General features: G+C 42.9%; 1 long non-coding RNA gene across 2 annotated transcripts in view; it reads right to left on the reverse strand.

Moving 5' to 3' along the window:
* Positions 1-15,092, reverse strand: part of LOC119848734 — a 377,186-nt gene that overhangs the window by 110,110 nt on the left and 251,984 nt on the right. The gene's annotated exons all lie outside the window — the stretch shown is intronic.

Raw genomic sequence — 15,092 nt, forward strand, 5'->3', positions numbered from 1 at the left:
CTCTTTTTTGAATCACAGTACTGCCTAAGAGTCCTAGTCCTGGACTAGGAACACATTGCATTAGGTAGTCCCTGCCCAGGGAGTTTACAATCTAAGCTAAGTTTATAAAATGTATCTTCTTTTGTGATGGGGGCGTACCAACCCCGCACTGGCAACACAAGGATTAAACTGTTTTGGGCCCAAGAGGCCACACCCACTCCCCCTTGCTAGGCACGTTCACAGTGGAGAGAGCATATAAAAGAAAGCAACTCGGCTCAGTCTGGGCTGAGGAGGTGACTAGCTATGTGCTGGAGGCTCCTGCAGGGGAGCTGCCCAGACTCCAGACCGCTGAGGCTGAGGACCCTGGTTACTCTACAGGGAATCAGTTGGCCCCACAGATTAAAGGGGTCACCGAGCCTCTACCAGCAGACGAGATGTCTGAGGCGGGCTGATGGGCAGGAAGTGACCCAGGGGGTGCATTTGGGGTCCTGAACCCTGCATTGGTGTAATTAGTTGCATAGGGCCCAGGTTCCCCTCCCTTCTCCACGCTTGATGGTAGGCATTACTCCCAGAGAGAGGGTGGCCTCCCTTGCCCCCCCGCACTGCCTCCGTGAAATCTTTCTATAATGAGGTAAAACCCTAAGCATTTAGTTATTTTCTCTTCTGACCTTTCTGAAGCATCTAGATTTTCAAAATAATTTTTGTGGACTCCAGAAATCTTTAGAGATTAACAAGTGGCAGCTGGAGAGATGTAGGTCATTATTAAACTCATAAATTCACCACACATCAAATTGATCATGCTGCTTTGTTTTAATCATGTTCAAGGTGAGAATACCATGTCAGTAGTTAAAAATGGAACGATTGCTTCTGACAGATTTTCAGACAGAAAAAAAAATCAATGAAGAAGCAGATCTGGACCAACCCCATTTGACCGGGTCAGAAGAGAAAATGCAAATAATGATCATTACACACACACAAACACACACACACACACAATGTCAGGCACGAAAAAAAGAACAGCAAGAGTAGAAATCAATAACAAATTAAAATTACCCATTACAGCTATTTTGCAAGTGAAGTGAGGCTATGCAAAGCAGAGAGTAGCAGCATGAAATGGAATAAAAAGAAATACCAAAGATTCACTCCAGTAGTGACTGTTTCTTCTTTGTGATAGAATAGCTATTTTTCACTGAAAAAACCCACAAGCTAAATATTTTTCATTTATTATGCAACACACACACACACAGAGTAATAACCTGTGTTTGCTAAATTGAGACAAGATTTTCCTCTTTTTGTTACAGAATTCCAGGAAGGTGAGTTAAGGAAACAAGTTACCCTACGAGACATGAACATGTGTTTGCTTCCATGGCGCACACGTTAAAAGTGGAGAGATGTACAAACACAGCAATTGCTGCAAAAGACTCCTGCAAATTAAGCTGAAATATTCAATATGCCTCTGTTCATCCTTTGATCTCAAAGAGCTTTATGGTGGTTTGAAATAATCTTATTTTACAGACCGGAAAACACAGACACAAAGATTGGGGTTATGAATAATAATCATGTTTATTACAGTGGTGCCTAGGGACCAACTGAGAATGGGACCTCCATTGTGTAGGCATTGCACAAACACATAGTAAGAGACAGTCCCTGCCCCCAAAATCTTATCTCAATATATGATGTACCCAAGGTCATACTGTGACTCAGTGGCAGGGCCAAAAATAGAACCTAGAGACAGAAATAAAGGCTGACGAGCAGTATGTCTGTCCTGAAGCTGGAAATGCAGTTTCCAGCACAGGTAAACAGACACACGCACTAGCTTTGATCGAGCTAGAGTGCTACAAATAACAGAGTAGCCACAACATTGTGGGCAGCAACATCGGCTAACCATTCGAGTATTTATGAAGCGTCTCCGACTCTGGTGGCTAGCTTGTGCCGCTACCCACGTCATCAGGGCTACCCTGCTTTTCTTAGCAGGTTAGCTTGATCCAAGCTAATGTGTGTATGTCTACCCAGGCTGGAAATCATACCTCCTGCTATAGTCTAGACATACCCTTACAGTCCCTATCCTTTGGGCCTTCTAAAAAATAACAATCAACCACAACCTTAGGAACCTACATAATTAACCACAAATGTCTGATGACACACAATCGTTAAAAACTAACCATTTGGGAAGGCTGCCCCTAACAGCATGAGGTCCAGCCCTGGCATATTCTGGCATCCAAAAACCAACAGAATGGTCAGTAATAAATGCCAATGCCCGTAACTCATGCTAAGAGATCGGGCTTTCCTCTGGGGTCAAGCAGTAAAGCAAAAATGTAGTGACACTGAAATTTAAAATGGCTTAAAAGTTAGTATATTTTCTTGTAGGCAGGTGACTGTCCTTTTGCAGGTCCACTGGGAGATTTATTTGCCGAGGATCTCATTGCCTCTCCAGATCAACTGTGTCCCCACCTGATTCTTGGCCTCCTCTGGCTCAAAAAGTGACAGATGAGATTTTCAGACCTAGCTAATGTTGGCTGAGATCTGCTCCCCCTGAAGTCAGTGGGAATATCACCATCAACCGCAATGGGGGCAGAGCTAGGCAAACACTGAGTGTTTTTTTAAATATCTCCCTTAGTACATATTTTTTTCCACATTAATTGTAAAAACTTGTATTATTTATGTATCTATTCACACATGTAATTCTACATAATGATAGCATCCTACAGTTCCAAACATGAAGGGCAACATTTTCACAGGCACCTAAGTGGCTTAGGAACTTGGGAACTCAGGAAAAGTTATTTAGGAGCTTTTGCAAATTTTACCTGAAATGCCTATACTTTGGTTCTGATCCCACACAACTTGGAATCTTCACATAAGCTTTCTAATCCTTCAACGTTTACGGCTAGAAGTTGCCAATATAATTTTATGTTTGATCCCCCGGCTCTTAAAATGTGCTGTAGTACAACTCCAAATGAACTCTGTTAGCACTGACCATGAAATCACTTGCTGTGATTTGTTTGCATATATATTGAAAAATCAAGTGATGTTGCTTTAGATTTGTGAAAAACAAGCCAGTTGTCTACAACCCACAGATAGAACAACCAGCTTCTTAATACTGTAAGTCTTTTTCCCTTCCGTGTCTTGTATTATCTATTTGTGGTTCACACAGCAATATCTAGTAAAACAAGAATAACTTGAATTTATGCAGTGGCAGGTCTATTTCTGAAAGAAACATAATAGTCAAAAATGAGTTGGATCATGAGTAAAACCCTATCTGAATTGAGGGATGATGTTCAAATAATTGCAGCTAAGTTGTGGGGAAGACATGAAAAATTGCAGAAAAGTAGCAATGGACCTTTATTAATAGGGGACTTTGGAAAAGCCACAACAGACCTAAGTGTTTAAGAAAAAATTGCTAGAACAATATAAACACACAACTATTATGTTATGCCTGTGAATTTTTTTTTTTTTTTTAACCAGACAATTTGGTGCAATTAGAGGGTCCTAACCAGGGCCCGGCGAGCTGGACAGCTGCCCAGGGCACAAAGCAAGGGGTGGAGCCAGAAAAATCAGTTAAAAAACCAGCAGGGGGTAGAGCTCTGCAGCAGAAATGGTATTGTCACCCTTACTTCTGCGCTGTTGCTGGTGGCAGCGCTGCCTTCAGAACTAGGCCCCCGGGCCTAATCCCTCCCCCACTCCCAGGCTTTGTGCCCTGGTTACGGCCCTGCCCAAAACTCTCCAAATCACTTACTGTACTAGTGGGGGGAAAAGTTTGTGCTGGAAACATCAAAACGTATGCAAAATGAGTAAGCTAATTTAAAACAAAATCGTGGTGGAAGCGTAATATTGTGGCATCTGCAATTTCCACAACATCGCAAATGAAGTAGGACCTTAACTGTGAGTTTTTGGTCAAAGCTGAGTTGGATCACAAAGCTTTGGGTCTAAAGCCTTAAAGAACACCCAGAAACCTGAAGCTTCAGTAGTTGTATAATGAACACAAACCCTAGCTAAACAGGGTGCTCTGTGCTTGAATGATGCTTAGAAGGCTTCCTGCCTTCCCTGGCCCTGTGCTGCTCCTGCAAGCAGCCGGCATGTCCGGCATTGGCTCCTGCAGGGGGAGGGACAGGAGGTCTCCGTGCGCTGCCCTCGTCCGCAGACCCCCCCCCCCCCCGCAGCTCCCATTGGCTGCAGTTCCCTGTTCCTGGACAATGGGAGTTGCGAGGGTGGTGCCTGCAGGCAAGGGCAGCACACGGCGACCTCCAATCCCTCCTCCCCAGGAGCCGCTGTTGGACATTTAGTCCTGCCTTGAGTGCAGGGGACTGGACTACAAGACCTCTCGAGGTCCCTCCCAGTCCTATGGTTCTATGCTTTTTAAGAATGAGCAAGGAGCTCCCAGATGTTTTGCCTGAGTTAGCCCTTAAGGATATAAAGTGTCTACTTTAGAAGTTTCTATTACCTTTTAAACCTGACACTAACTCATTAGTGCGTGTAGGCTCACCTGCTTTTAACCTTGTCAATAATGATCTTTTTCCTAATTAACAAACTTTCAGTGAGTTTGTTACAGGATTGGCGACAAGAGTTGCCTTTGGTTTGCGATCCGAATACAATTGACCTGGGCTAAGTGACTGGTCCTCTGGGACTGGGAGTAACCTGAATATTTGTTGTGGTTTTTTTATGTAAAGCAACCATCAATCAAAAAGTCCAGCTTGCCTGGGTGGGTGGCAAGATAAACTGGGACACCCAAGGGAACTGTCTGTGACTCCATAATAAGACTGTGCTTTAGGAGTTCACACTTATTACTGGGTTGTGAAATCTCATTACAGAACACACAACCAGTTTGAGGGGTTTTGCTCTGCTTCTTGACAGTCTTCCCTGAGGTTGGCAGTCATGAGCCACTCCAGACAACATGACATAATGCAGCATGTATTGCAAATGTATTGCATAATGCAGCAGGCCCGGTAAGTGCTACTTTTTGCTCAGCAGACCACTCCTGCAGCTGCATCTTCTTTATGCTCGGTATGAAGCTTTACCTTGCACTTGGATTCAACAGCATGCAGTTTGTGGCTGTGAAGGTTAAAAATTGACAATAGGCAGCAAACAAAATCTTAGCCCTTTTGCTCAAAGTCAGGGATGCTGAACACATAATTGTCCAGTACAGCTATATTTATTTCGCATATATTGCAGAACATTTTCTGATGCCCAGGATATTATTCTCCTGTGATCGCAGGAGTATCTGAGGCAGATCAGCTTGGAAATGCTTCTTGAGGAAATTGGGTTTCTTCACTCTATTAGGAGCATTCCATTTTTATGATTAAAATCAAAAACAATGTTCTTTCCAGTTCAAGTGAAATGTGCAAAACGTGACTTTCCTCCAACTATGTTTCCAAACACTTATCTAAAGTGCTCTGAAAAGGTACTAATAAATAAGGATGAAAAATGAAAATTGCATAGTAAACATGTTTCATAAACTACATTTACCTGAACATTAGGGTCAACATGCTTTGCAAAAATAATACTTTACACTTCTAAATAGCATCTTTCAGAGGAGGATCTCAGAAATATAAAACAATGCCTTCATTAGAAAGTTAGGCATTGATTTATCCAATGTACAAAAACAGGGGAACTGAGGCAGAAATGTAATGACTTGCCTGGGGGTCCACAGTTGCCCTGCAGTCACAGATGACAAATTCTTACTTCTGTCCCTATTCTGCCAAGCTCTTAACTAAGTGCCATTGATGTTAATGGAACTTAAGAACACGCTTAATAAAGCACATACTTAAGTGATTTGCTGAATAGGGATGGACTGCTGAACTGATGCCTTAAACCCATTTTCAAGCAATCTTTCAATATATGGATAAATAAGATACGTCTCATGTCCCAGCACGTCAACAATCTATGACAGATAAGGGCACTGGACATCAGTTCAGGATTGAAGAGGGGTGAAGAGGATCCTTCTTCTCATCAAGAGGGTGCACCTTTCTCCCCATACCTTACAGCCACTGCTGTGGTCAAGTTAGAACTAGCTCTCCCTTGTTATAGGAGAGTGGGCAGCTGGCAAGGAGTTCTTTACAAGGGCTCTCGGGCTCTGGAATTTGCGCACCCCATTAGTCCAAAATAGCTCGAATTGGGTGACTTTCTGGGCATGCTGCAAAAGACATGTTTGAGAGGGGTTTTGGAGAAGGCTCAGGATGTGGTTCCTGGATGGTGAAGGGGGGCAAGCGCCTGTCTGAATTACTGTAGAACTGTTGATTTTAAATCAGTCAGTTTCTCACCTCCTCTGTCCTGTCAGTGACATCTTGTCTGATTTAGCTCTTTGGGGCAAGAGATGCGTCTCATTTCTGGCCCATATCCTGCAGTGCAATCCAGCGGCCAGCCCTTTGCACCCCAATGGATTATTATTGGAGTCTGGTCAGTGACAGTCTGCCTGTAAGCATGGATCTCTTTCATGGATTGGGGCTCATGCTAGTAAAGTGCTGTGTGGATTTACAGTGCTATGGACATATTTAATCATAAAATAATCATAACCACTAGCAAAATAGGCTGTAGAACCGGAGAACTCGGATTCTCAGCCTCCTGCACTCACCATCAGCTCAAACTCTCCCCCGCTCCCCGCATAGTTCCTCAAAAGATAATAGACCAGATTTTCAGCTGGCGTAAACTGGCATAGCTCCACTGATTTTACAGGAGCTACACCACTCTACAGCAGCTGAGAATCTAGCCCAGTGTGAACTATCCCTGTAACAGTATGGAATCCAGGAGTGATTCTATTGAAGTCAATGGGAGTTTTACCAGTTTTGATGTGTATGGAGACTGACAAGTTTCCATGAGACAGGTCCCTTGGGGAGCAAAGAGCTTTTCAAGTGACTTTTCAAGGCCACAGGAAATAGATGAAAGCCTACAGGAGAGCAGATGTGTTCTTGCTCACCCATTTGCTGATTTCAACCTATGCCTGGATAATATTTGGTTGAAGAATGATTTACTGAGTGAAATGCTGTGGCCTGTGATTTGCAGGAGGTCAGACTAAGTCATCGTGACGAACCCTATTGCCCTTAACAACTGAGTTTAGTACAACAAGAATATGCAGTGTCTGTGTCGGCTGCCATCTTGGCTAACACTAGGCGTTGAACTGAGGACCTCTAGAGCTAAAAGCATGAGCATCTACAGCTTGAGCTAAAAAGCCAGGTTCCCTCGCTGACAGCTGTAACAGACTCACATCCTCTGTGGATCAGGCACAGAGGAGGACACACGCTCATCAATATGTTATACATACATTCTGGAAACCAGGGAAAGTCAGGAATGCCTAAGATTTTTTTTATCCATCAGCTGACCAATACCAAATGTGCGCCAGATCTTTCACTGAGGGGATAGGCTAAGGACTGTGGGGCCCCGAGGCACAGAGTTGCAGATTGGGGATGTATGTTTCGAATCGGGGATCTTGTTAGACTAAAGCAGCTGGGATGCAAAAAATAAAAATCTGTCTGGAGCCAAGGGAACAGGACTCAGAAGAAGGGAAGGATTTAGTTTTGGGGAAGAGAAATGAAAGTGGTTGGGTTGGAAGGGAAGACAGATTTACAAAGTTCAGATAAACTGAAGATAATCTTTGGCAAAGCCCCATGTCTAGTTTGCCTGTGTGGTGGAAGAGATATAGAACTGTATGTTTTGTCAGGAGGTGCAATATCTGTGATCCAAATGGCAGTCTGCAGACTTTCAATTTGTTAGTCTTTAAGGTGCCACAAGTACTCCTTTTATTTTTGCGGATAGAGACTAACATGGCTGCTACTCTGAAATCTTTCAATTCAGTTTCTCAGTCTGATCTCTCTTTGGTTAGTACTTTGTATTTTTTGTAATGATCCTTTTGAGAACAGTTCACTATATTATTCCACTGTGGAAGGTAAATTTACAGAAGAGCTCCATCATTCACTCATTCTTGCTGTGGCGTCTCAGCTGGTGCTGGACTCATCAGGGAGATGTTTCCTGCTCTACTTCACATATGGAAACTTCAAGCAACCAGCTACATTCCCCTTCCTACCGTTAGTTATGCATGGTAGTAATGTAACATGCCATAGCTGGACTCCTCGTTACTCTCTCAATAGTGTGAAGACACAGTTACTTATATGGCATCATGCTTGTCATTATGATGCACACCATGGCCAGTCATAGCGACAGCAAGCATAGAATTGATATCTCCCTGTTCCAAAAACAGACCTCTACTGTGCAAGCTCAAGGAGAATTTCGAGCACCTGGTTGCAATAGAGGGCATATAAACAGTTCTGATTCCATCCAGTAGAAGGCAGTGGTACATACTAATCCTCCAGTTCATTACAGTGTGTTCATTAAGGAGTCATTCTAAATATTTTCAAATTTAATACATGCATGTGTGACTGATTCTTAATGCATCAACATTTCATATGACTCAAAAGCTAAGGTAATCACCTGACATACAGGGTCAGATCCTGCCTCTTCTGTAGAGAGTGCAGTGAAGTGGGAGTCAGAAGACCTAAGTTCTATTTCCAGCTCTGCCACTGATTTGCTGTGCGACCTTAATCAAGTCATTTCACCTTTCTCTGCCTTCATTTCTGCTTCCTACCCTTTTGTTCGTCTCATCTATGGAGACTGTTAGCTCTTTGGGGGTGGACATTGTCTTTTACTTTCTGTTTGTGCTCCGCCCAGCACAATGGGGCCCCAGTCTGGGTTGGGGACTCGAATCTCTCTCATCATAATAGAAATAGATACTTGAGTTGAATAGTACTCTATTCCAGTCCCATTAACTTCAATGGATAAGGCTGGTAGAATCTTGCCTAAATGAACAAGACCAAGTTCTCTGCTCACTTGCACCAGAGCAACGTCATTGGTGCTACAGGGGCTGTGCTGGTATAAGTGAAAAGAGGACATAGTGAGAATCTTGGTGGTGGTTGTTGGTGCCTTTTTTTTTTTTTTTTGCTTTTTTTATTCCCAGATCAACATTATTCTTTTACTGACTTCTTTCATGACAAAAATTTTAATTTCCATCATGCACCGTATGCTCTCACGTGGCTGCTTAATTAGGTTGATTAGAGTCTTGGCTTTGTCATGTTCCCTGTCTCGGGCTTCTGTAGCCACACATAACGTGTGCAAGCAGGCAATTCATTTGAACAGGCATAATTTGAGTTTAGAATAGCCAGGGCAACAGCTCACTTTAATATACTGCTAATAAGTAATCTTAATTACACAACTCGGTGGAACAGTTTGCAGATAATGTAGGTAATTTCAAAATAGAGGTGTTCAGCAGATAATTGGTAATTTATCTTCTGACCTTCTATTGCTTTAGTAAATTACATGTTCTTATGACTTGTCATTCCTACACTATCCAATCTGCTAAAATGTCAGCCATAGAGAGGAAAGGAATTTGATTACAAGAGATAGCCATGTTTTAACATATCTGCCTTCTGAATTCCCTCATCCCCCTACCCCTTCCACTCCAATAATTGCTTTCATTTTGTTTCAAAACACTTGAAATCTACCTTTCAAGATAGGTCCAGATTACAAGAGTACTCACGCGTCTCACAAACAATGAATTTATCCTCATGATACCCCTGTGATAACTATTATCATCTCCATTTTCTATGTTACTGGGAAACTGGGGCACAGAGATGCAAAGGGTCAGATTTTAGGGGACATAGGTAGTACCAGATTGGATCACACCCACAGTCTATTTAGTCCAATATCCTGTCTCTGACAGCGGCCAGCACCAGCTGCTTCAGAGTGAAATGCAAGAATCCACTAGTAAGCAGATGTAGAGTTCTCTGCCCCCCTCATTTCATCTCATCATGACCTCTAATTGTTAGAGATCGGCTTACGTCCAAAAGAATGAGATTTAATATCCCTTCCCAAACATTTGTTAACAAGAATAATGCTATCTATTTTCCAAAGAGTTCAGCTCCCCGATTTTCAGTGGGGGCTTATGGGTGCTGAGCGCTTTGAAAAATTTGGCCAGAAGAGATTTTCCCAGCATCACTCAAAGTCTGAGACAGAGAAAAAAACCGAACCCAGATCTCTGGAATCCCAGTCCAGTGCTTAACCACCAGCCCCAAAGGTTTCATCATTGGCACGCTAGTTTTAATTCTCCCTGTAGCCTTCTAGGCTCCCTATTACCATAGTATCGGAGCACTTCCCAATCGTTAATGTATTTATCCTCACGGCACCTCTCTAAGGGAGGAAAGAGCTAGTCTCCCTGTTTGACAGATGGGAAACTGAGACACAAAAAGACCTCAGGTCACACAGGAAACCTGTGGCAGAGCAGAAGCTTCAACTACGGTCTCCCAAGTTCCATACTAGCACCCTAACTGCAGGGCCACCCTCACATTCGGCAGATTTGCAATAAAGCCAATTCAAGATCAGACTGTTCTGAGGGGTTGGAGAGCCAGAGTATAACGTTGGATGGAAAATCCAAGCGCTCACTCCTCTGCATGATGCTGGCTTGCACAACGGCTGACAAAGACCAAAAAGATGAGGCTTGCGCCACAAAACCCAACATAACAGGCAGCTGGAAGTGACGGGGGAGGAGAGAAGGGGATCTGTCTTGTTTAACTTGTATGAAGCGTTCTGAAAGCCAAGACTTCGCATTGCCCAGGGATTTATACTATAAACAAGGGGAGAACAGCACGCTTGCACGGGACACAAAGATACGTCCTGGTCTAAAAATGCGAGGTGTAGCTGGTAATGAGATACAGATGAGAGGTAAAGGGTACAGTTGAATTTAGATTTAAAAAACAAGCCATTGATGCACAGAAGAGGAATTACTTGGAAGGCAGGTGTAGGTAGGAGGCTGTTAAGGCAAAGAGCCTAGAATATGCATCACATCACAAAGGCTGAGATAATGCAATATCAAAACAAAAACATTTTCAAAGTCTATCTTTTCTTCCCCTCTCAGGTTGTAGTCTTTTGTTCTGTCTCATTTCAGTGGCCATCAATACACCTGTCTCTTTCTATCTCAGCTGGATTTGGTTGACAGAGGTCCAACTGGTGAGAAGTCCAGATGCATACTTTCCCCTGTCTGATCGATAAGAAAAGAAATCCCCATCGGGCAACATTACTTCTTCTGCCCCCTCCCCCCCCCTTTTTAAAAAAAAATCTTTCAAGAAATTCACAAGAAAGGTCTAATCAGCTGGGAAAAAAAAGACAACATCAAAATCTCAGAGCTCTATAAACTGTCTGTCAGGGCAACCTTGCTGTGATTATCTAACCCAGTCAGCATAATGCATAAAATAGTTCTGAGCTGCCTTTAATTAGCTAATAATACTGAACTCTCAGATAACAGGGCGATAAACCGTACAGGTTGATTTACTAGCAGTTTATATGTGAAACCTTTGGTATGACTGTGACATTTATTTGCCAGGCAGAGAAGCTGCAGTGATGCAGTGACAGAAAAGGGCAGCTTGGCTTAAGAGAGAGAGGGACAACGTGGCATTTAAAACAAACACACTCAGAAATAGATCCGGGAGAGAGATTCTCGGAGTTGCTGCACAGTTCCAACTCTGGTGGCACGTGCTCAGAAAGAGGATCTGTGGAGGCTTGGGCCGTAAAAGGTACAGAACCATATAACAGAGCATCACCGGACTACTCTTAAAAAGAAAAGCAGTACTTGTGGCACCTTAGAGACTAACAAATTTATTAGAGCATAAGCTTTCGTGAGCTACAGCTCACTTCATCGGATGCATTCGAAAGCTTATGCTCTAATAAATTTGTTAGTCTCTAAGGTGCCACAAGTACTGCTTTTCTTTTTGCGAATACAGACTAACACGGCTGCTACTCTGAAACCGGACTACTCTTGACTCTCTTTTGAGGACTCTTTTCTCCCCCCCGGAATAAAATTATAGTGTGGTCAGCTCCAGCAATAACTGGTGCATTAATTAAAGCCCCAACCCCTGGAGCCATGTGATCAGGTGATGAACTCCGCTTTCCTTTAAAAAAGGGGGTGTTTCTAGCCCTCAGGATGCAAAGGGAAGCCTGAAGATGTGACCTGAGTGCATCCTAAAGGCTCAGAATCCCACCCCCAATCCCCCACCCCACCCCCAAAAGGCAAATACAAAGACCCAATAGGTTTTTCTTAACTTCATGATTTTTCAGGCCTGCCTCAGGACTTCTGAATGGCTGGGGTTGGCAACTGGCTGTACAACCCGGAGCACAGAATGGGGCCCTGACCCTGATTGGGGCCTCTGAGCGCTACCCTAATCTAAATAATAGCTCAAAACAATAATTGGCTATATCCTAACTTCAGTGAGCTATACCAATGTACTGAGATGGGGCAGATGACCTAGAAATCAAATATTCCCCTCTGATACCATTTGCCCATGTGACTGAAAGTAGCACTTTCCCCCAAAGATATTCCATGAATGGTGATTCAGGGACAATGGATCCCAGCTTAGAATCATAATAAGGAGATGAAGGTAGAACTTACCAAGAACATAGTGGCGAACATCCATATTCACACACAACGCTAGTTAAATGGAAATTCAAAGGAATAGTCACAAGAGTGAAATATCTGCAAGGTGCATAGAAACTTTTTAAAAACACCATAATGGCGGCTCAGATTAAATGTACGCCCCAAATTTAAAACAAAAAACATAGTAACAGGACCAAAAAAAGTCACCATGGCTAAACAACAGAGTAAAAGAAGCCATTCAAGGCAAAAAGTATCCTTTAAAAATTGGAAGTCAAATCCTACTGAGGAAAATAGAAAGGAACAAACTCTGACAAGTGTAAAAATATAATTAGACGAAACCCAAAAGAATATGAAGAACAATTACTACAAGACACAAAACCAACATTTTTTTAAAGTATATCAGAAGCAGGAACGCTGCCAAGCAATCAGTGGGGCCATTGGACGATTGAGGTGCTAAAAGCACTCAAGCAAGACAAGGCCATTGCGGAGAAGCTAAATGAATTCTTTACATTGGGCTTCACTGCAAAGGATGTGACGGAGAGTCCCACACCTGAAATGTTCTTTTGAGCAACTGTCCCAGATTGAGGTGTCAACCGAGGTGGCTTTGGAACAAATTGATAAATTAAAGTTATAAGTCACCAGGACTGAGGTACTTATCCAAGAATTCCGCAGGAACTCTCATATGAAATTCCAGAACTGTTAACTGGGGTATGTAACCTATGAAATCACTTAAATCAGTTTCTGTTTAGCTATTGTGATTTTTTAAAAAAAGGCTCCAGAGATGATCCTGGCAATTACAGCCTAGTAAAAGCCTAACTTCAGCACCAGGCAAACTGATTGAAACTATAGAACAGAATAGAATTACTAGACACATAAATGAACACGATTTGTTGGGAAAGAACTAACATAGGTTTTGTAAAGAGAAATCATGCCTCACCAATCTATTAGAATTCTTTGAGGGGGGCATCAAAATGTGCATAAGAGTGATCCAGTGGATATAGTATACTTGGACTTTCAGAAAGCCTTTGACAAGGTCCCTCATCAAAGGCTTTTAAGTAAAGTAAGCAGTCATGGGACAAAAGGGAAGGTTCTCTCATGGATCAGTAACGGTTAAAAGACAGGAAACAAACGTTACGAATAAATGGTCAGTTTTCAGAATAGAGAGATATAAATAGCGGGGTCCCCCAGGGATCTGTACTGGGACCATGCTGTTCAACATATTCATAAATGATCTGGAAAAAGGGATAAACAGTATGGTGACAAAATTTGCAGATGATACTAAATTACTCCAGATAAATAAGTCCAATGGCTGTTCCAGATATGAATAAATACTTAAAAAGTCATTGGGCCAGAGAGAGCGCGAATGAGAATGACTCTGCAGTCCAGGGGTTAGGACATCCACCTGAGAAGTAGGAGACTTCTGTTCAGATCCTCTCCCCTCCTCTAGCAGAGAGGGGGAATTGAACCTGAGGCCCCTCCACCCCACACGAGTGTGCTAACCAGTAGACAAAAAGTGATAGGGCAGGTACCACCATCTCCCATGGATATTTTATACAGAGCAAGTTAAGCACCTAATTCACTCCAGCAACAAATTCCTTTGGCACCTAAACCATCTGACTCATGGCAGCTGGTAAGTAGAGGTAGGTGTCTCCCTGCAGCCTGCATTTAGATGCCTATCTCCAAGAGAGGGGTCAAGCTTAGGACACACTCCTGCCATTGGCATCTCCTATTGGCTCGCTTAGATGGCCCCCCACCTAGCATACTGGCTTTGTGGATTGCAGTCTAAGGTCACGTCTCCCCCTGTTGATTGTATAGGGAGCATATGCACTTAACTTGTTTTTGTGGATTGCAGTGTTGTTCCTGTGACTTTCTAAGTGCCTAAAATTAGGTGCCGTGATGTTCAGCATTGCAACAGCTAAGTTCATTTGTGGATCCCACCCTTGGCTTTCATCTCTCTGTGACTCAGTTCTCCCATTTGTAAAATAGAGATAACAATCCTTCCTTTGTCTTGTCACCTTTCCCAGGCAGGGACTGTCTCTTACTCTGTATTTATACAGCACCTAGCACAATGGGGCTCTGTTTTCTCTTTGAGGCCTCGAGGTGCTGCTTGAATACAAATAATAAGAAAGAGCTCATTGTTAGCAATTGACAAACGAGAAACTGCAGTAATGAGGATTTCATGATCCTAACCCCATGGTTTTTAATGAACACACCAGATTCCGCAACCACTGAGAATTTCATATCCCAATTTTCAGCCTCTTTCAGTAGCTGCTAATACATGTGCAAGTTCTAATTACCAGGAACATGCACTGAATAAATCCCCTCATTTTCTACTTTGACCTTTATCTGTCACTTGACAGCATTTAAAACAAAATATTTTTTTTTTTATCAGAGACGATTAAGAGCCAGCCTGGTTATACTTCAGGAATTTTTTTCTCCCATCATCTTCTTTGCTGCACATAACCAGAGCGGTCATTCACTTTAAATCAAGCTAACTGCTACCTTTTTGGTCTTTTTAAACCCATCTCACCCATCTGTACCAGCAAAACCTGAACATAAGTAAAATAGACTTTGAGTCTTCATAAGACCCGGGGCAGGGAGGGTAATATGCTTGATTCTCCCAGGCTAGTGTAGAGGTTGTGTTAATTACACCATCTGGATCTCCTGAATCTCAGGGTGGATTCACCCAGAACAAGGACAGGCAGTGTGG

This window comes from Dermochelys coriacea, chromosome 26 (genome assembly GCF_009764565.3).
Source record: "Dermochelys coriacea isolate rDerCor1 chromosome 26, rDerCor1.pri.v4, whole genome shotgun sequence".
Classification (NCBI taxonomy): domain Eukaryota; kingdom Metazoa; phylum Chordata; order Testudines; family Dermochelyidae; genus Dermochelys; species Dermochelys coriacea.